This window comes from Drosophila montana, unplaced genomic scaffold (genome assembly GCF_035044405.1).
Source record: "Drosophila montana isolate Dmon_TW-CO22-7 unplaced genomic scaffold, ASM3504440v1 contig_2669_1, whole genome shotgun sequence".
NCBI lineage: Eukaryota > Metazoa > Arthropoda > Insecta > Diptera > Drosophilidae > Drosophila > Drosophila montana.
In genome coordinates, this window is record NW_026997536.1 from 269592 (window position 1) to 291415 (window position 21824).

A 21824-nucleotide genomic window follows, 5' to 3' on the forward strand; every position below is an offset into this window, starting at 1 on the left:
ATAATTTGACAAATAAAAATTATTTGCTGTGCATATATATTTGTAGATATACAAGTATATCGCAAAAGTCGGCGTTCTTTTATGGGACGGTTGTTTTGGTTTTTTTTTTCGATTTTATTGCCAATTTTATTGCGCAAACTTTTCACACTTCCGCACTTTGACGACTGTTCATAATTTTTGCATACGATTGTTTATTTGTGCCTGTTATTGTTTTAGTTTGTCTTCTATTTTCTCTCTTTTAGTTTTATGAGCTCTCCACTGGCTGCGCTGTAAGTAAGCTCTTATTTAGTTCTTCACACTCCGAAGGCCGCACACATTGACCCACGCGGAAAAGTTGTTATTCCAGCTGAAAAACAACATCTGTCAGTTTGAGGCCAATTTCGTATCCTTTGGATTTGTGTGGCTGAGTGGTGTGTGTCTGTATTTCAGGCGCAATTATCTGGAATGAAACAAAAGGCAATCAGGGTTTTTAATGTACCGTTAATAGTAGTCGAGAATCGATTTATTTGCTACTGCTAAATGCCAAGTGATTTACTCTACTTAGCCCTATCGATGTGTGTCTGTGTGTATGTCTGCGTGTGTTTGTGTGTGTGTGTGTGTGTGTTAGTGTGTTAGGCGTGGCCAGCTTCCTTGCATGTGTGTCCCTGTGTTATTGTAGATAATTGCTTTTGCTGCTTTCGTGTTTAGTTTTGCGCTCAATTAATTATCTCAACTTACGCCATTTTCGGACTTAGTACCCCCAATTGGCCTTGCCACATGCCACTGGCCGCTGCAATTTGTATTCAATGCCACAATACATATATCTCACATATATCTCTAAAATGCATCATTGTATTTGTATTTGCCGCTTATCTAATTAACTATGAAAACAGTTTACAGCACGATTCACAGCTGATTATGATGGGTCATTTGTTGCAAGTTCTTTAAAATTTGTGTAAAAATAATAATTAAAACAACTTAATTTTATTTTATAGATAATGTGCATAAAATTAGTAAATAATAATGCTGAATATTATAAGTCAACTATATTTTAAATATAATAATATATATTTATAAATAAATTCTGAATGCACTTCTAGCTTATTCAATGCATTTCATTTTGCTTTTTAAAATAAATTCCAAGTAATTTACTTTAATTTCAAACTTAATTATAAATATTTTTTCCTATTTTTCCCTAAACACATTTTTTGCTACTCAACACCTTTTTTTTATTATGAGAATATCAGTTTAAAGTAATTAATTATTGCCCAGGTTTATACCCATTTGTCTGCTATCTGCACGCTTAATTAAAGATTAATTTTTGCCTTTAGAAATCGTTCTTAAATTTTTTCCTTTTCATTTAGTCGCTTTTCACAGCGGCTATTCAACATTTTAGCTGTATGTATTCAAAAGGTAATTTTTCACAGAATTTCTGTTCATTTTGCTGTCTGCCAGCAGCAGCTGCTGTCCAGCAAGTGGCGCACGCTGTGTCTGTCCCTTCGTCTCTTTGTCGCCGACGCTCTTTGAGCTTCTCAGAGGTTTTTTATACCCCGAACCCATTGAACGGTGTATATCGGTTTTGAGCAAATGTATGTAACAGACAGGGGTAAGCATCAGCGACCCCACAAAGTATATATATCCTTATCTTTAACCGTCTGTTTGGCATGTTTATGGCTGTAAAGCTAGCTTAGCTTGGCGTTTAGGGTATCGCGTAGTTGTACACTGCCGACTAGTGCACTTTTACTTGTCTTTTGTTAGTTTTGGCAGCAAAAAAAAGTAAAAGTATATATAGATAAAAAACGGACAAATAAAAATGCATCTTCATAATTTTCTACACGTTACTGCCAACTCATCTACATAAAGATACACACACATGGCATAAGTAGTTGTGCGTGTGTGACTGCGTGGGTGTGTGTGTGTGTGTGTATGCAGCGCATCAAAATGTCAGCGAAAGCGAAAGGCGGAGGCAGTTATGCTAAAAGGACGCTCCCAGCAGCAGAAACAGCAGCGGCAACAGCAGCGGCAACAGCAGCGCCTGCTCCCGTACCAGTTTCCGTGCCCCAACTGTGCTCCCGCTTCCCCCGTTTCCCCCTTCACCCGCTTGAATGTAGGCCACTGGCAAAATGTTGACTTTAATGCTGCTGTCGCTTAAAATGTATGCAGCTGACGGTCACAGCTCGTCCCGGCTGTCAAGCAGCACTGTGTGGAGGAGGGCGGCGGGGCGTGGCGTGTCGTGGCTGGCATCATGCATCCTGTTTGGTGGGCGGCACAGACAAGTGGGCGTTGCACGAGGCGCTCAGTCGAGCGTGCATTTTTCACGAAAATTGGAAGCGCCAGCTACATCTGAAGATTTATGCGGGTCGCTTAATAACTTGCAAACACACACGCGCACACATTCTCATACACTCACACACACACGCGCACACAACGATGAACGTAATTAAAAAGTTTGTCTAAACAATTCTCTAATTAAATATTATTTGCCAGTCGGCCACATTGAGCTGTCGGAGCGCTGAAGTAGTCGAAACACACTTTTCGAATTCCAGCAATATGTGTTTGTGTGTGTGTTGAGTGTGGGGGGGGTAGTAAGAGAGGGTGCTGGTCCCTGGTTTTATGGCTTGAATATTAATGTCTTGACATTTAGCTGAATGAAATTTTTGGCAAAAGTTTTCGTAGCTGCTATGCCACAAATGTTGCTCAATTTGGTTGTATAGTGTTTTCTATTCCGTTGCTCCAGTCGGTCTAGCACGTGTCGTTGGCTTTTCCTGGAAAAACGCAATGCCATCAAAACAAGCAACGAAATACCATGCCAATGGCAACCGCATGACCCCCAACAACATAATAGCTTAATGACAAAACCACCAAGTACATAGTTGAGCGGCCAAATTGAGCAGCTCTTACTTATTCCGAGTGAACGAAGTCAAACATTTCCACCCATTACGAGCTTCAGCTCAATGGTTGATAAGTGGAAGGGGGGGTATGATGCAGGGGGCGGGAAGGGACTGTTTTAAGGCAATATGGCATGTGCATTAAAAGCATACAACATATGACCTGGAAAAGGTCACGCTAGAGCACTTTACTTCAAATTAAACACATTTAAATAAACTTCTGTTTGTCTATTTCAAATAAGGCACTAATAAAGACAGAGTGGCCATTTTATAAGCTTTCAAAGGGTTTTTAAATTAGGAAGGTATGTTCTATACCTAAAATGGGATCCTATTTATAATGTAAATCTAGCATATCAGCACGTTGTTTAAGTCCTTCAACCCCTTTGAGATTTACTTTTTGTAGCTAATAATTCTCAAGCGGTTATAGCTTCGGACTCTGGATAAGGCCTTGCAAGTCTAAAGCCGATAGCAAACTTAGCTGATGATAGAACCAGGTTCTTCAACTAGGTATACGAACAACCTGGCCACACTTAGTGATCTCCAGTCAACTTACAAATAAATGAATAAAATTAAGAAAATAGTTTTAGAAATTGTCTTAACTTTTTTACGTGGTTTTTACATTTTTAAGTTACGTCAAAAACTATTGAAATGATTTTTTTATTATTTTTTTTCGATTCGAAGGCCTAGGTTATATAACTCGTTAACATTCGATAACACTCCAATGAGATTTTGTATAAAAAACGATTTTGCAGACAATTGGTTCAACGTCATAAAGCTGCCACAACCATTTACCACTAATTAACCACGCTTGCGGGTGGTTTCGAGTTATATATCGCTATATATAAAACTGTTTGTCCTGACTGACTGACTGACTGACTGACTAACTGACTGATTGGTGATCAACGCACAGCCCAAACCGTAAGAGCTAGGAAGCTGAAATTTTCACTGTAGCTACCTTATGTGATGTAGGTGCACGTTAAGACGGGGTTTCGGGAAATTCCACCCGCAAGTGTGGAAAATCGCGAAAAACGTTTGTATGTAACTTTTTTGTTTACGATCCGATCGGCCTCAAACTTATTTTCAAAGATCTTTGTTCAAATTCATTTGATGGGTGTTTCACAATTTTCGAAAAATCCGTTCCTCCTTGTTGAAAATGGGGGTCAAAGATTTGGTGGGTGATCTATATATCTGTCAGAAAAATCATTTGAGACGTGTTTCTTTTCGCAGAATTCAAACTTTTTCGGGTGGAATGCGACTCAAAGATTTTTTGAGCGAAGTTTTAAGTTGTGTCCGATTTGCTTCAAACTTATTTTCAAAGCTCTACATAAGAACTTAATAAATACTTATTTCAGCGAATTGGGAAATTCCACTCGCAACAGTTGTAAATTCGCGGAAATCGTCTGTATAAAAGTTGTTTGTTTACCGTCCGATCACTTTCAAAATTATTTCAAATTTTTTTGAGAACATTGATTTTATCACATACGTGCCACGGGCAAGGCCGGGTTATACCGGATTATATATATATATATGGGCATATATATATATATGGGCAGATAATTCCTATTCGAATAAATTAACAACAAATTATTATAATTGAACATTTGGCGCTTAAATTCAATTATAGTTGATTAAAGTCCAATGCATTTTTATATGCAAAAACGGAATTTAAGAGGTTTCAGTTAATGAATGACTTAACTTTTTTTAAATTATAACTCATGCACGCCCGCAGTTAATTAAATTGAAGTAATTCAGCAAAAGGGGATGCAATTGAAATCAAATGCATGAATTCTAGTTAGGTCCAAGTTTGTTTTTCATTTGGAAATCAATGTGTTCAGGATGTTGGAAAGGTTTCAGTAGCTAACGCACCCTATAAACAACATTTGCAGATGCAATCGCCAATTGTTATTGTTATATGCTTCCTTTAGCTTTATTTAATTTTTTTTTCGTCGCAACACTTTGGCCTTCTCTCTGGGGAAATTTATCTAAATGTTGTTTCAAAACTTCAACTGTTGTGGGGCGCAGGGAGTGGGCGGGCGGGCTGCGGGTTGCGCTGCATGTTGCCATTTTTCGCACTCACTCAGAATCTGTTTTTGCCTCTGCAGACAACGTACATTGGACAATGCTTTGTATAGGGGTGCCACTCCAGCTCTATACGCACTCCCCAACCCTTCCCTCTACTACCCTCTCCCTTCCACACTTTGCTGTTGTGGCACAACATGCAGCACAGTTGACACAACTAAAGACATTACACAACAGATTATGTGTACGGCGCTGTATTTAAGTGTGTGTGCGTGTGTCTGTGTGTGCGCCTGTGTGTGCGCCTGTGTGTGTGTGCTTGTGTTTGTGTGTTGCTATTAAACTGTGCCACTCTCACGCACAAAGTGCTGAGCAGATTTACAACAACAAATTTTTATGTTATGTGTGTGAAAGAGCGTTGACGACCCAAAGCCCCCCCACCCAACCTTTAAGAAGCCCTAACTAATATACCCCGCCCACAAATAGAGCCCAGCAGCATTGGCTTATAACGAGCTACATGCTGAGTGTGCGTGTGTGTAGTTAGAGGAGGCTGAAGTTGTTCGACCTTCGACTGAATTAATGTTTTTGCGCCCCCTCAAACCCAAAAGGCGCTCCTTCCAGTAGCTGAGCTGCGAGATGCGTATCTTGGCCAACTATAAGGGCACATCTACATATGAAGACATGTGTGTGTGTGTGGGTGTGTGTGGCGCCCCTGATTGTTGTACGATATGGCAAACAAGAATTTGCACAAACTTTATTCTCTGACATGACCGTGTCTATGTCTATGTCTGTGTCCATTCTCCAGGCACGTGCAGCTGTCCACATTCGATGCTGAGACATTGAGTCCGGGCAAAATAGTTGCTTGTATTTACCACCTACCACGCACACAAACACACACACACACACGCAACACTTTTAGTATGGTTGCCCGTCTGTGTGTATATGTTTGTTTGTCAAACTGTCATCATGTCGAGCATTTGTTGTATTGCTTTTAAAGGCTTTGCTATATACACATATATACATGTATATATACATATGGTATATATATATATATCCGTCTGACTTTCATTGTGTCGTTAAAAAAATACATTTGCAAATATTTACAATGTTCTTCTTTTGGCTCACTTCCTCAAATCGAACATTTCTGTTTTCGTTTTCACTTTTAACATTTCCATGTAATTTTTTCGAATCGGAAAATAAATTGTAGCTCAAGTGCAGCTTTTTGTGTACTTAGGGGGCCAGTCGTTGTGAATAAACCATTAACTGTATTTTATTTATAGATCTGAATTTTATTTTAAGTTAAGAATTGTGTCTGTAACTGCTTCGGCTTGAATTCCCTTGTATTTGGTATTTTACAACAGACCAACTTCACAGTACGCCACATTTGTTTGAATTCCTGTGGCAGTTGCTCAGCTCAAAGCCATATCCTTTTGTGTTCACAGTATATGTGAGACAGGCAATCAGGAAATGGCATAGTATAGCAGCTTTGGGCAGATGCCACGCCCACACACAACAGCAACAAACTTTGGAAAAATAACTCATGCTGTTTATGAGAACCAAAGGAATCGCAGTGTATATATCTTTCATAATCCATAAGAACTGACCAAAAGCCACAGATAGCCGAACGTTGGGCACGTTTTCGAAAACACACACAAACAAACACACACACACTCGCACACACACGCATAAGCAATATTCGCACATAAAAGTCAATTTCTTTCTTTTGTTTTCTAAGCGAAAAATATGTCTGAAGAGGTCAAGCGTCTGTGGGCAAGGGCCTGTACAACTGGGATGCGAAACGTAAAGTCTATAAAAGAAAATATTGCTCCATCGAATACACGAGCAGCTGCCGCAACTGGCCCTCAACTCTCTGCAGCTAACGACCACCAGCAACAAAAACAACAGAAACAACAAATAAAGCAAAAATAAAGTCGGCTATAAAAATCTCAGGTTTATATTTTTGTTGGGATCAGTTCCAGTAAATGGACACAGTTTGTTTTTTTTCCTTATCGCAGCTCAAAATTGCTTTGCAAAATCTTTGCAGCAATTGTTCCACATCCGCGCGAGCAATGGCCAAATTTAAGAGTCTTTTCCTTGGAAATAAGGTTCAAGTCAATGAAGTCTCAATAGAGAAATTGAAATGGAAAATTAAGAAAAATATTAAAAATAATTTATGTATTTAATTATTTTATTTGAAGGGTATCTCAGAGTCAGTCATTTAATTCATGTATTTTATATTACATTATCTGAAACTGTGCAGACTATTATTTTATATACTGAACTTAGTTCTAACTAAAACTAAAACTCATAAAACTCCAAAATTAAATTAGGAAAAGTAAAGTGCAATAGATTTCTTTTCAGAAAGGCTATTAATGTATTATTTACTTGTAAAAATCTAAAATTTTTTTTTTTTATATATTTTGATATTTTCATTAAGTAACAGGGTATCGCTTATTCGTGCATGTACCTGCACAGCAGCCTTGTACATGTTTGGCTGATAAAACACAGAATGTGCAGACACAGAAAGGTAGCAAATGCTATAAACTTTGATCTCTGAATAAATTGCATGCATTTAATCATTTCAGGAAGCAAAGAAGTTAGACTGGGTAGTATATATATATACATATCTATAACTCGTATGTATCTCGTATATATGCACATGTTTGTAGGTGCATGTCATGCATGCGAAAAATAACTGCGGCATTTATTCATTTGCCGAAACTTGGCCAACTCTCAGCACGAAGAGAGATATTGGCTTAAACTCAATAAAAATTTAATTTATGGCCGGGGATTTAAGTTAACCGTGGGTTGGGCGTGGCACATTGCGTATACGCACCATTGGTTCGCCTGGATACGGTTGTCATTTTGGCGTTAGTTTCTAAACGCACAACGAAACCAACGCCCCCAAAGCCCCAACGCAATTAGGTTCATGCTCCCTAAACAAGTAAGCCCCCAACCCCTTTTGCACATAATTTGTAGGACAAGCTACTTAACGGCACAAGCTGGGGACCAGCAGAATACTGGGTATATGGGTGTATGTATATGGAAGGGAAATTGCTGGACTATTTTGCTAGTTTTTTTATTTTTGGCCATGACAAGGCCTGCTGTTTGTCGTCTACTTAAATGCAGCGTAACTGCATGACAGAGTATACAAAGGGCTAGAGGGGAGGGGATAGGTGTCTGCAGTGTCTAAATGTTTCGGAACTGGCGTTCTGGCATTTTGTGTTGAAATTTCCTAAACAAATGTGCGAACATGCAAATTTGCACTAAATGTAAGTGCATTTTTGCCAGTGTACACACACACACAGCTCATATTGCATCCGGTTGTTTGTTTAAATGCATGCAACTTAAGCTATATTTGCAATTGCAACAATAATGTGGCAATATAAGGCGCAAATACAGTTTGCAACACTGTGGCAACATCTTTGTGTCTGCTGATGCTGCAAATGTTCGGCATTAATAAATCATGTAGTTGCTAATAAATTTCCGAACAGCTTCGCTGGTTGTTTATTTATGTGGTTTATATGCTGAATTTGCCCACTTCCTACTGGGGCATGTTATCAGCCCCTAGTATCAGCAGAAAGCTAATTATGCAAAAATTTACATTTAGGTAATTTATATTCTTCGATACATATCAAAAGTCTGACTGTGTCGGATACACATAGACCATATTAAAATAGTAGATTATATAACAACGAGAGGAACTGCTTATAAATATAAGCTCGAAAGTTAAATATTTATAGGTATGTATAATTTTTGTGGATTACAAATCTTTAGTTTACGAATTTTCTTCTTATTGCGATATATTAATATTTACTATCCATGTCAGTTATATATATATGCTATTTTTCAACTTTTGGTTGGAACAAAAATCTTTATTAAAATTATTTTTATAAAAAAAAATATCAATTATCAGCAATAGTTAAGTTTAATATAATTAATATATAGTAATATATATATATTTTTTTTGGAGCTTACAACTCATCCGATTTGCCAATTTGCTTCTTATTACAATATATCAAATTTTATCATTTATTTTATTTTATCCTTATCATTTGTATATTATTAAAATCATATTTTTAAACTTCTTTTTTTCTTTTTAAAGATTAAACATTTTTTGCATAACGAACGTGTTCTTCTTACAGTGTATATATAACAATAAATTTTACAAATAATATATATTTCGATACTTTTTTTTGTGAAATAAAAATCTCTGCCATCGTTGGCAGTTAGCAGCGATTGTGCAACGGACTTGATTAAAATTTGTTGAATATCCCTGGCGTAGTCCCTGAATAGCATGCGCTTTTTGCGATCGTTTATGCTGCGCGATACTAACTGACCCAGGGCATAGGCGACCACGGTGCCCGAGCCGCGATCCAAGGCAATTGCAGGCACCAGAGGAAAGAGAACTGGGTCCAGTTGTGCGCCAATCACATTCAGGGGACTAATGATGGCCTGTCTTAGCTCGTTGGCAATGGCACCTAACAATTCCTGGTCAACCCGAAAGATGCAATCACAATTATGGACGGCACTGTCAAACAGACGCTTTGTTATTTCGCCAATATCAACCGTGCCAGCCCGTTGCATTGGTATGCCCGTCTCGCAGCCTGGAATGGCTTGGCTTGGCTGCGAATTCGCCACATCCATCTCAAAGATGAACTCTTCAATGGCAACGTTTTGGATGGTGGTTACACCAGTTTCCTCGTGGGTAAAGGAGTTCTTGTAAGTTTCAAACTCTTGATGGGTTTCTAGGGCATTGGAAGCGGTTGCATAAAATCGCTTGGCGTGTTGTCCTCTGCATCTTCACTCATTTTGAATATATTTTAAGCTTGTAGATTTGTTTATTTTTCTTGTTAATTAAATTTTCTGTTATATCACTTTAATTACGATTAAATTTTCTTAATCTATGCGAAACTTTGTTTAAAGCTTGCCAACCGCGTGGCTTTTATTTGGCTGTGTTTGCATATACTTTAGGGATGGGTGCGGGTAAATATTGTGTGACTGATAAATATCGATAGCCAATCAATATTGGCTGTAACTTTTACTGGTTCACAGTCACTTTATTTATAAGTAAGCGACATGATCAGCAAACATGTTAAATGTATTTTTCTTAGCAAATCGCGTTAATAAATTGAAATAATAATAATGATCGAAAATAAGTAAATTTGTTCGATATGCGCACTCTGCTGGGCAACTTAACGTGTTATCGAATTCAATGAATTGGTGACAATATCAAAAAACATTGCATTGCTGTGCTTCTAACTGAAAGTTTGTATCCCTTCAGAGTTAGCAGTTTCCCACGTGGAAAGTTTTAAATAATAATATTGTCAGAGCCCTTGTAGAAAAGTCAAATCAATTCACCGAAAACAGCAGCCCAACAATTTTCCAACAACAATCATCTCGTTTGTAATTCCGCTGTGTATCCAAATGTATTTTTGCATATTTTATAATGACCAGCCCAGAGCCTTCCCTCATTACCATGCCTCTGACATGGCTAAACCATAGAAAATAAAAGTTTAATATATCACACGTTTTGTTTGCCACCCTTTTATTTTTGGTGGGGGCCACGCTGTCAACTCTTTACACAAATTATTAAAACATTTTCCCACGAGTGTCAGCACTTGGCGCCGGCTAACCCATTGGCCACGCCCCCGGCCCACCCGCCTTGCATTAGGGAGTTGCGAATTCCCGGAGTTGACAACGCCTGCCGACCACAATGAACGCTTTAATATTTAAGACGGCTTTGAAAAATTCAGAAGACAGTAGAGACAAAAGCCTTAGCCGCGGGCCCAGTTAGCGGGCGTTATGTAAAATATGATGAGGGATTTGGTTCAGATAGACACACAGAAAGGGGTGTGGCGGGGGTGGAACGACTAATGTAGCGAAGCGATGCCAAGCGGATTTGAACGCGTCATAAAAGTTAAAGACAAGCCAAACAGGTCGCAAGGTCGCTCAACTGTGCGAGTGGGTGGTTATGTGTGTGTGTGAGTGTGTGTGTGACTGTGTGTGTGTATTTAGGCTGTAAGCTGGGCTGCTTTGCAAACAGCTTCATTAAGATAAACCAATAGCTGCTAAATTGTTAACATTAGGCATACATAATGAATTAAAGGCAGCTCCGTAGAAAACTTTAAGTTACCTTTAAGGCACACACATACTTACACACACACACACACAAACATTAACTACATTTCAGCTTAACCTCAACAGCAGCTTACAGCCAGCAAGGCTGCCTATTCAGCCATTTTCTAGCTAAATTTGCTTATATTAGGAGTTTCTCAACAGATAACTGTGCAAATTAGCAGGTTCTGAAATTCAGGCTACGTTAAAACCGAACCATTTGGGAGAATAACTGTCATTATGTTTGATCAGAAACAAATTGAATTTGAATATGAATGTGATCATATTGTATAGCGATAAGTCGTAAGCAGCCCAGCGCAATGTGTCTCAAGTATCGATAACGAGTACGATATCAGATACGATATCGATACTTCAAACGTAATCATTAATCATTAAACGAACTTTATAAATTAAAACCAAAGTTTGTTTATCATAATTCATTTTTTTAGTGCGCATCAACGTACTATATTGACCAATTCAGGGCCCAATTAATGTGCACGATTTAGCTATATTTTTGTATAGCTTTATCGCACAATATTTGGTACTTACAACAATAAAGCTAATTTTTAATTATTTTTTATTTATTTATTTGTTTTTTTTATTATTTGTCATCTCAGTGATAAGTCTAGGTTGGCAGACTTAACCAGACTTAACCGTTTACCGATAGATACACTGTACGTGTTACTAGCTAAACGTTTATTTTATTTTTTTTCCTTGAAATAATCTCAAAATAAAATTAATATATTTTATATGATATTACTCTTTTATAAATAATTATATTCTGCTTATAATTAGAAGGTTTAGAATGCTTAAAAAAGGTGAAGACTAAAAAGAATTTTAAACCTACTGCTAACTAACAAGGACACAGCTCTTCACCTCTCTGTGCACCTTTATCAATGGAGCGCCCTGCTTATCTAATAGTTATTTTTAGCTCTTTTTAGCATAAGATTTAGCTAGTTTTTTTGTAGTGAAAGTAAGCAGCACTGGCAGGCAGCAGATTATGCGCTGCAACTGAGTAGCCCTCTGAAGTCCCAAACCCACCCAAGTCCCACTTGGCTCATATATTGCGAGCCTTGTTGTGTTTGTGTGTGTGTGTTTGGTACAGTGAGGGGTCTTACGGGGGCTTAGTCATTCGTTGCGTATGTAAGCAAGCCAGGACTTTGAGCATAGGACGATGACTGCTGAAACGGAAGGCATTTCCACTTGATGCTCTCTTTTTCACCTCAGCGTCAAGGTTGGATTGCGGCCACCTGCCCCGGTGCTTACTAGCTGCCGCTGTTCCCGCCCCCGTTCCGGACTCTTAGCCACGCCCTAGCTTGCCCCCGCTGACTCGGAGCATTTGAGGCGCTCGTCTTGTCTTTTGTTGTTCTCACAGATGTTCGGCGTTTGTTTGGCTTATGTATTAATAATTTAGCGCCAAGTTGCGTTTACCCGACACTTGCCGGCATTTCACATAATTCACATCCATTTGTGGCTTTTGTTTTGTGTGCTTGTCTTGCGGTTAAAACACCTCTATAAAATGTTGTACATAATTTCACAATTAATTTTGAATGTTTGTTGCCTTGCGCCGTGTTTTGGTTTCCTTGGTAGTTCTCTATGGATATTTCGAATTGTTCTTTAGATTAATGTGTTTGCTTAACCAGCGATTGTTTCTTTTGTTGATATAATGATACCGCAGTGATATAGTGCCTGCTCTGATAGTAAGCAGCTGTATTAAGATTCATCAACAAAAAGCGTTGAAGCTGGATAGCAGAATTCTCTTAGTGGCCGAAACAGCATGGCGGAGTTTTAAACCCTCAGGATGCATTGAAATCTTAGCTGAAATGGTGGATAAGTAAAAGCTTTTTATAGCTTAAGTTGATGATTCCTCACTTAGTAAATAACTTAGAAAGGTTTTCACCAAAGAAACATGTATATAAGCAGATGTATATTCATTCGCTTGTAAAATTGTCTAAGCATTCAATGATCATCTCTCATTTAAATAGCTTTTTCCCACACTTAATAAACATACAACAATTAGATCTTGATAAATTTAAAGCCCAGAATTTACACATAGAATACAACTTAAAGAAGCAAACAAATGTCTTAAATTATGCGTAATTGGCTTATTTGACCTTAGAAGACCTTTAGACCTTTACTGCCTACATTTCAGGTAATGAATGGACTCAAATCTTTCATATTTTTCTATCTATGCAGACTTAAATAAAGCCCTTTCCCTCTAAGATATTATTTCAAATATAGCTTTATTTGGAGCATTATATTTCTCTAAATTTAAGCCAGTACATCGAAAAAAATACAGTCTATTTCGGCTTTGATATTGAGACATATAGTACTTATAATAGACTAAGACTAGGCATATGCAGCCTAAATGTTGCTGTCAGTTTTTTCAAAAATTTAAGGCGATATACATATGTACTAAAATACAGTCAATTCCCGCCTAGATATTAGAATTAGCCCCAATATTAGTCAATTTTGTCAAATTCTTCCAAGTCTTTCCAATCAACTTAAATTTATATTAGCAAATAGCATAAATAGTATTTGATTACGGATTATCTGAGTGCTTATAAACATATGCCTTGAAAAGTCATACATTTCCTAGCTTTTGGCCAACGCTGACTTTCACACAAATTGAAAATTTTCTGTTTCCTCTGCAGTCACTTTTCTGCAGCTACTTTTTGTTGCTATTATTGTTGTTGTTGAGTGTGTTTGTCGCATGTTCATTTTCGGTTTGTTACCATTTTCGTTAACGTGCTCTGCATCTTTTCCTTTTGCCAGGCTGCCCTGGAGGTCATGTGCTTGCGTTTTCGCTTTCACTTTGTCGCCGCTCAGACAATTTCAGTGACCTAGCCTGCCCTGTAGCCAAAGCCCCGGCCCCACCACTCGCTCCCTTGCTTCCCCTTCCTTTGCTAACTGTTTGCTGTTGACTTTTTACATAATTTTGCCGCATGGCTGCCTATGTCCTCCTTTGCGGCCAGGCCAGGCCAACAAGACGACAATTCTCCCCTCGTAGTTGGCTTTTAGTCAACGTCAGACATTCGCTTTGTATAATGTTGTGTGTGTGCGTGTGCCATGTGTGTGTTTGTGTGCTTTTGTGTGTGTGTGTGTATATGCTATTGGCATTCTCAGAATTTGTTGTGGCCATTGTTGCTTGTAATTTACTTAAAACCATTCAAATGACAAAATATATATACAAAGCACACAGATTTTATGCTGCTCAGTTTTTTGGCCAAAAAAAGCTTTAAATTATGTGTTCATTTGTTGGGCCCTGGCTTAAATTATGTTATCAAATCGTTTGGCCAAGTGCTGCTTCTTGCTTTTAAATAGTATTTACTGTAGTTGTAGCTGTTGTTGTAGCTGTTGTTGTTGTTGTTGCTGCTGTCAAGTGCTCTCCGGTGGCCAACGTGCACATAAATCTGGCTGACATTCCAAGCCTTCAGCGATTTGTGTGGTGTTTCAATTAAAATTAGCCTTAAATATTTTCAGACTTTGCTCCAAAGCGAACTCTTCCTCTACTTTTTGATCCCTGCACCCATTGGAAATGGATAAAGAGGGTATGTTGGCTTTGACCGAATGTATGTAACAGACAGAAGGAAGCATCTCCGTGCTCATAACGTATTTATATATTCTTGAAGTGATGTATATTTACAAGAAGAGGAGCTGAGTCGGTCTATCCACCATTGGGTTTAAGCAGCATTTGGCCAAAACGAAAATTAAGATCGGACTATGAAGAAGTACAGCCGCAACTGTGTGCGTTTGTGTGTTTTTGTGTATATATAGAAGTAAGCAAGAATGTTTTATTGAGGGCATCTCCTAGTCGGGCACTCCCGACGAGAACACTCTTATTTTTTCTCTGCCAGGATTTAGTTGGCCAGTCTCTGAGGCTCTTGTCTCAGCTACTTAATCAAATTGAAAAGTTGAGAAGTGGCACGCGCTGCTCATACGCCACGTTTGCCAAAACTTTTTTGGCTTATTCGCGCTGACACGCCCTACCTCCTCCCACCGCCTCTGGCAAAAGCGAAGGCCACGCTCACGTTCACGTCTGCTTAAGACCTTAATACACAGGAAATCCTGTGCACGCGTTTCACTTGCTGCCAAAGATTTCGCTTGATTGCTTCGATTGTTTTCGATTTGAGCACAATTGTGGGTTGGGCTGTACATGAAGTGGGCGTGACGCCGTAGATAAAGTGCTGCTAATTTATATTAATTGGAACGCACTCAAAGCTGTCACTTGGCCAACACTTTAAACGTAGTTTAGACAGGGCAAATGCCAAATTGCGCGCTTTAATAAATAGGCATTTCAAACGTTTGTCGATATTTATTTTTAATTTTTTTTACAAAATTCCTGCAGCAAATAACTTGAAAGCGCAGCCTTATTAAATAAAAGTATCGAGCCGGCATGGTGCAGAGCATGTTGCCCAGTCTGGGAACTAGAACTCGCTATTAAATATTGATGTGGCCCAAAGAGGTCCAAAATGCTACAAAAGAACTCATAATGGCGACTTTGTTGCCTGTCGTCGCTTTTGCCACGCTAATGCCGCTTTATGTGCTTTATTAAGGCCAAAGTTCGGGGCATGAACACGAGTTTTGGGCGACGGTTGAGCGCGGGGGCAAAACCGTTTCTGTGGCAGGTGAAGCATTAAAATGCCCCCAATTACGTACTTAAAAAAGCAAAAACTTGCATTTGATACTTCGAAATGATTGTTAATGTTTAATAATGGATTTCTTTAGAAACTTTTAAGTGAGACAAAACTGTGATTTAGTTGATTTAAAACATAAGCAGCTTGCGCAAATATTATAGAAAAATCAGGGCAAACATGTTTTGCTAAAGTCAAAATTGATTTATATATTTAACAAAGAGCTCGTGTAATCTCTTTAAAAACATTTATCTTTGTGATTTATTTATTATGGAATATATATACAAGTTGATTGAAATTTGTCAGATATCATGCATTAAAAAAATAATTTAATTTAAGCAGCATTTTACTTCTTTATTTATACAGAATAAAAACGATTTTCTTTGCTTTGTGACATTATGTTTGTAAATTTGAAACTGTTATATATATAGTACTTTTACATAGAATTTATATATATATATATATATATACAATATACATATGTACATATCACAGCACTTGGGACTTGCCACGTTCAGATTCGGCCCCAGCGACATAAATCTGTCATTTGCAGCAGTTCGACGAGTGCAAGTTTATTCGAGTTCATTTCCTTTCGCAAAGCGCATTCAATTCTGGCCTGCTTACCTCGCCTCCTCACATCACCTCTCACCTCCTCGACACCCCCTCACCCTGCCAAGCTTGCCCTGGCTCGAAAATGGGCATTATGGAGCGCACGGTCAATTTATTACATTTGCGCTTGGCCGCATGCATGGCTGCACATTAAAAAGCAAATTTAATTAACTTGGCCCAAAAACTTTTATTAATATTGAACATTATTGCGGCAACTAGCAAGCAGCTGCCCGTACAGGAACCCAGCAGACGCCCAGTATGCGCCAGATTCCAAGGATCGCTGCTTAGCGCTTGGTCCGCTATAATAAAAAGCAACGCATAAGACAACAAAATAAATAAAAGACAACATCAGCACGCATTACGTACACAATTTACTTTATTACATAAACTGATTATAGTTTTAATGCCGCACAGACGACCCCGCAGCATCAGCCCACCCACCCAAGCCAGACGGGGCAGGAAAAGCTTAATATCCTGCCGTTATTATCATTATTAAACTGCGAATGGCATAATAAACGCACTGGGTAACCGCTGAGTTGTCGAGCTGCACGCTTATACCCTGAAGATGCTACATGCACAGTGGTGCAACGCCGTTTGAAAAGTGCATAGAAAAAGTGTGACACAAAGTCTTTGATATAAAGAAAAGCATCTAGCTGAATATATATATAGAGCTATACAACACCAAGGATAATGGAATATTTATTCTTTGAGATCAAGACTGTAAACCTAAATCGTACCCGAATCCTAAACTAACTAAACTTGCTAAGTAAAAACAACTGAAGCGAAACCCGAATAAAACAATTTTCGTTTTCATAAATTATTTTCTTTTACTTAAAGTTTGTTGAGGACAAGACAGCCAAGTAGCATAAATAATTCGATCCTCTACCAATCGATGTACCTAACTTTATTAAATACGCGCATAATATTTAGACCGCAATTTCAATATGCGAACTCCTCCACATGCAGTTTTCGGTCGAACAAGCAATAAGAAACAAAAAACTTAATTCTTTCATTCAAATTACAAAATACTTATGACGTCCCAAAAACTAAACTGAAACCTGGGTTTATGGAAGTGGAAAACTAGGTTTACGAATCGAACTTCAAGGCAAAAGGCTGGCTCAAATCGCAAACCGAACCAGCAGGCATTGAGCTTGCAGCCCTGTTTGAGATATAAATACAAATTATTGAAAGTTTTTTTAGTAATCTTAATGCTGACTAGTTTGGTGTGAGGCTGGCAAATACATTTAAAATTTTCTATTAATCTAGCACATTGTCTTTATTATTACATTTAAAAATTTTGAATACCTTTGCCAGTTGTATTTTAATGACTTTGCCCCACTGTGCTGTGAAGTCGTGACGTTGAAAATGTGCTGTTTACTGCCGTCTTAATGCGCGTGCTGTGCATTCCGCGGCTTAAATGCAAGTTGGCCGCAGTCGCAAGACAGTCGCGACGAGGCGACCCGTAATCGATGTACGGTTTGAAGTTATGAGCAAGTCATAATCTATTGAAATGCATTTTATGGCGCATACGCCATGTGAGCCATGTCAACGACAGCAACAATAAGTCGTAAAAGGGCAGCGACTGCTGGCACACACACAGGGTTGCACTTAACGTGCAACACGCGCCGCATAAATACTTAAAGTGCCCTCTTGGCTCGCCAGCCAATGGACGACCCTGGCTAGGGCTACAGCAAGCCAGCCACATGGCACACACACACACACACACACACACACACACACAGATATGGAGCATTTATGGCTGCATAGCTTAACGTTGCACTCAAGTGCCATTGGTGGCACGCTAATTTCCAAATGCTTGACTGCCTAATGCACTGGCCAGGATTATGGAGTTCTCTCCAACTGAGTCCGAGACTGCGCAGCGCGCATCGTGGGCAACACAGTATATTTAGCAACTCAGGCATTCCGGCCACGTCAGCTGCAGTCACAGCTGCAGTTGGCCAACATGTTGTAAGCGTGCGCTAATTAATCGTAAATGATGCAGTTCTAGAGATTTCATGTCTGGATTGCTTTGATTCGACGTCGCGCACGCACATGCCACACGCGAATCTGGCAACCGATCGGACACGCAACATTGAAGCCCCGCAAAAGTCAAGCTTAGGGCAGCACGCCAACCGACTGCATTTGCTCGGTATCATTTTCATTTCAGCGACAGCCAAAAGTTGACAAAGTTCATATTACATTACGTAAGCAAAAGTACAATAAATGTACGCCTAATTTTTCGTATTGCGCATACGCCCCGTGGGCAGATCATCAGAGACAACAAACAACTGGCATTAGTAAGCTTCTACGCCGGATTTGGTTACATGTGTATATTACGCAAATTTACATAAATCCTAGAAAAATATTTACATGCTGCTTAAGCAGTTGCCAATTGTCGCCGTGAATATAATGTATATATATATTTTATGCCCAGCATTTGCATTCACTCGTCATTTGAAAGTTTTCCCTGAATTTTAAATATATTTGTTTTGCTGCTCGAAATATTGGCCTAAGCAAATTACTTGGAAAACAGGCTCTTCTAAGATCTGAATGTAGAATTTATTAGGAATTTATTTTTGAAGCCATATTTGTAAATTCCTCTATTAAATTTTCTTTTTGTTCGGATTGGTATAAAGTATGAAATACTTAAAGTAATAACATTAGTATTTAAGAGTTTTTTTTTTTTTTTAATAAAATAAAGAAGCACTATTAAAATGATGCCCTATTAAATCAAGAAATACGTCAGCACATACCAAAAACTATAAAAAAAAATGTAAATACTAATTTCTGTTCAACTAGTTATTAAATAATTTATCAGTTTGCAAATCTTTTTGTGCATTTAATTACTTGTGCGATTGGGACAAATTGAAAAGCGAATTCTTAAAAATAAATACAATATTCAAAACACAACACACAGAGGACGCCAATTTAAAAGCACGGGTGTGTGTGGCTAGTGTGCGTATGTGTGAAAGCGCGTGTGTTGTGCAATCGACTTTTGATAAAATCAACATTTTAATTTAATTAAACATGAATTGATTTTGTCGTCGTTGTGTATATAAAAGGGAGCGCCCAGTGGTAATCAATTAACGTTATGTTCACTGAGCACGAAATGAAATGCATCCGGCCACAGTTAAGGCAGAAGCCTTAGCACACACACACGCACACACACATATGATTTGTTACTAACAGCATATAGGAAATGAGCGAAACACGCGTCAAAGCGGAAATTCAAACATCTCTTAAACTTTATTTAAATTTGAGTATAAGACACAAATGCCAAAAATAACAATTGAACATTAAGATGAATATTGCAATATAAGAAGAAGATTTCATTTAATTGAAGATGTAATGAACTTAAGCACTTGTAATTTTAAATGAACATAATCGACATGCTGAACAATTTTGTGAGTTATTAAAAACATGATATTATGCACTGGCAGCTCAGCTGGCATTATTATTGTTAATTTTTTTTTTCTTTTATTAATTATGTGATTTTTTTCCCGCACATTTGTGCTGCTGTTTTTATTGGCAGCATAAACAATTTTAATATGCTGCTACATTTGAGGACTTTGTGAACACTAAATTTTTTCGATTCGTTGGCTGTCCAACACTTCTTCATAGTGTTTGTTAAGCTCTGTACTATGCAACTATGTGTTAACGATTTTAAGGGTAGCTTCTTGCTTTGGTTACTTATTGATCTTTTTATGACAACCCCAAATGATTTTCTTTTTATTAATTCTAATAATAAAAAAAAACATATCATAAAAAGTGATTAGATACAGGTTCATTAATTAGAAAAAGTTAACCAACAAACAAAAAGGTCATAGCTTTAAGCCCTTATCAATCGGGATAGGAGTGTGCACACATATATTTGGAACATTTCGGAACAATTTAATTTACAAGGTCCTAAGCAATATGGTAATTTAATGTTAGCGTGCGGAGGGGTTAAAAGGAAGCTTTTAACTTGTGAGTTCCATTTTACTTACAACATAGAATACACCAAATAATCTACGCGCACAAATTGCATTTGCTTGTTAGTTCAAGACATGCCGCGTGGCGGGTGCAGGGCTGGGTGCGGCACGTAAGTGGTGTCGCCAGGGGGTGTGGGGGCTTGGGCAACAGACACGCATGAGTAAGTTAGCAACGCGTATTAATTAAGGCCCAAAACAAAAGCAACCGCCTCCATCCTCACCAGAGACAAAGGGAAATACGTACTCAAAATATGGGACACATGAAACACTTAATGTCTTTTTGTGTACAATTACTTCAGTTTGGCCAATCGTCAAAGATCCAGAAAGCCATTCTATTCAAGTGATGAATATAGATGAGAAATGCGAAACAATCGATAAATGAGTGGACGCATAATGAACACCTGTTTATTAGCCAGATTTTCTAATATAAGTCCAGCTGTGACTGGCTGTCAAGGATAGAGATACCAAACGTCAAAGCATCAAGTGTAAATAATAAGAGCCTGAGTCTGGGCCGCAAAGAACATTTGCATAACGAGTCAAGGGGTTGAATGTTTGAGTTTTACGGCTCTTTGTGGCCGTAATTAGAAGGCGATTAGAGAGGCGCATTTCAAAGGAAACGCAATTGAAATTACGAGCTTGTGGCAGGTCCTTGATGTGCTCGCTCGTGTACATTTGTCGAATTTCGTGCGAATTTGAATTGCAATTCATGTTAATTTGAGCACAAAACTTTTCGGGCCATAACCGGGCGCGTCGAGCCACTTTATCGGTCATTATGGTCAGCCATAAACAAATCATGGCCAACTGCCAATTGGCAAAGGGCAAGTGCCAGCAGCAGTCAAAACTAACCTGCCCCGCCTCAAATTGCATGTTTCAACAACTTCAAAGGCTGCTTGCGGCTGCCCTGAAAAGTAGGCAACAAACAAAGAAATGAAACTTGGCATTAAACGGAACCAAACGGAACGTGGCAAATATCATTCATTATCATGTCACGTCAATCGAAAACAATCTAATGACTGCACATGATGTCTATCTTAAATAGAATGCCAAACCGGCCATAACGAGTAGTCGAGCCGGAGCAGAAAAACATGTAAGAGTGCCCTACTCGGCACGTACGACTAGGAGATACCCTTACCCCAGCGCCGAGTTGCGGTTACAAGCATTCTAGCTTGCTTTTGAATATACACAAGGACGCCGTTTACTGTTCAGGTTAGGGGTACTTATAGTCCGATCTCAATACAATTTAAAGGGCCTTAATAAGGAATACAAAATGTTACTACACAAAAACTTACATACCAAGTTTGCCTTATCTTGAGCTTATAATATTCGAGTAATGGTTAAAAATCCAAGTCTCAAAATCGATTTTGATCGATATTATGAAACTGGGAAAAGATATCTATAAAGATATCTGCCTATAGAATATATATTTTAATAATTTGATTTGAAGTCTCTAGCTTTTGTAGTATTGTTACATACGTTTGCACAAAAACTTTATACCCCTTTTCAATGGGCTTAGGGTACAAAAACAAGCGGCTCAAAAAATTGGCCAATACCAACACACACGCTCGTGTGTGTGTGTTGGTTTTGTGTTTTAGGCGTAGGATGTGATGTGA

At 38.4% G+C, this 21824-nt stretch overlaps 1 long non-coding RNA gene across 1 annotated transcript in view; it reads right to left on the reverse strand.

Annotated features, from left to right (window-relative positions):
• Positions 1-39: 39 nt before the first annotated feature.
• LOC135429714 (uncharacterized) overlaps positions 40-21824 on the reverse strand; it is a 38100-nt gene continuing 16315 nt past the window's right edge. The window contains exon 2 of the long non-coding RNA XR_010436451.1: positions 40-439. This is a non-coding gene — a long non-coding RNA (uncharacterized LOC135429714). The remainder of the gene's footprint in view (positions 440-21824) is intronic.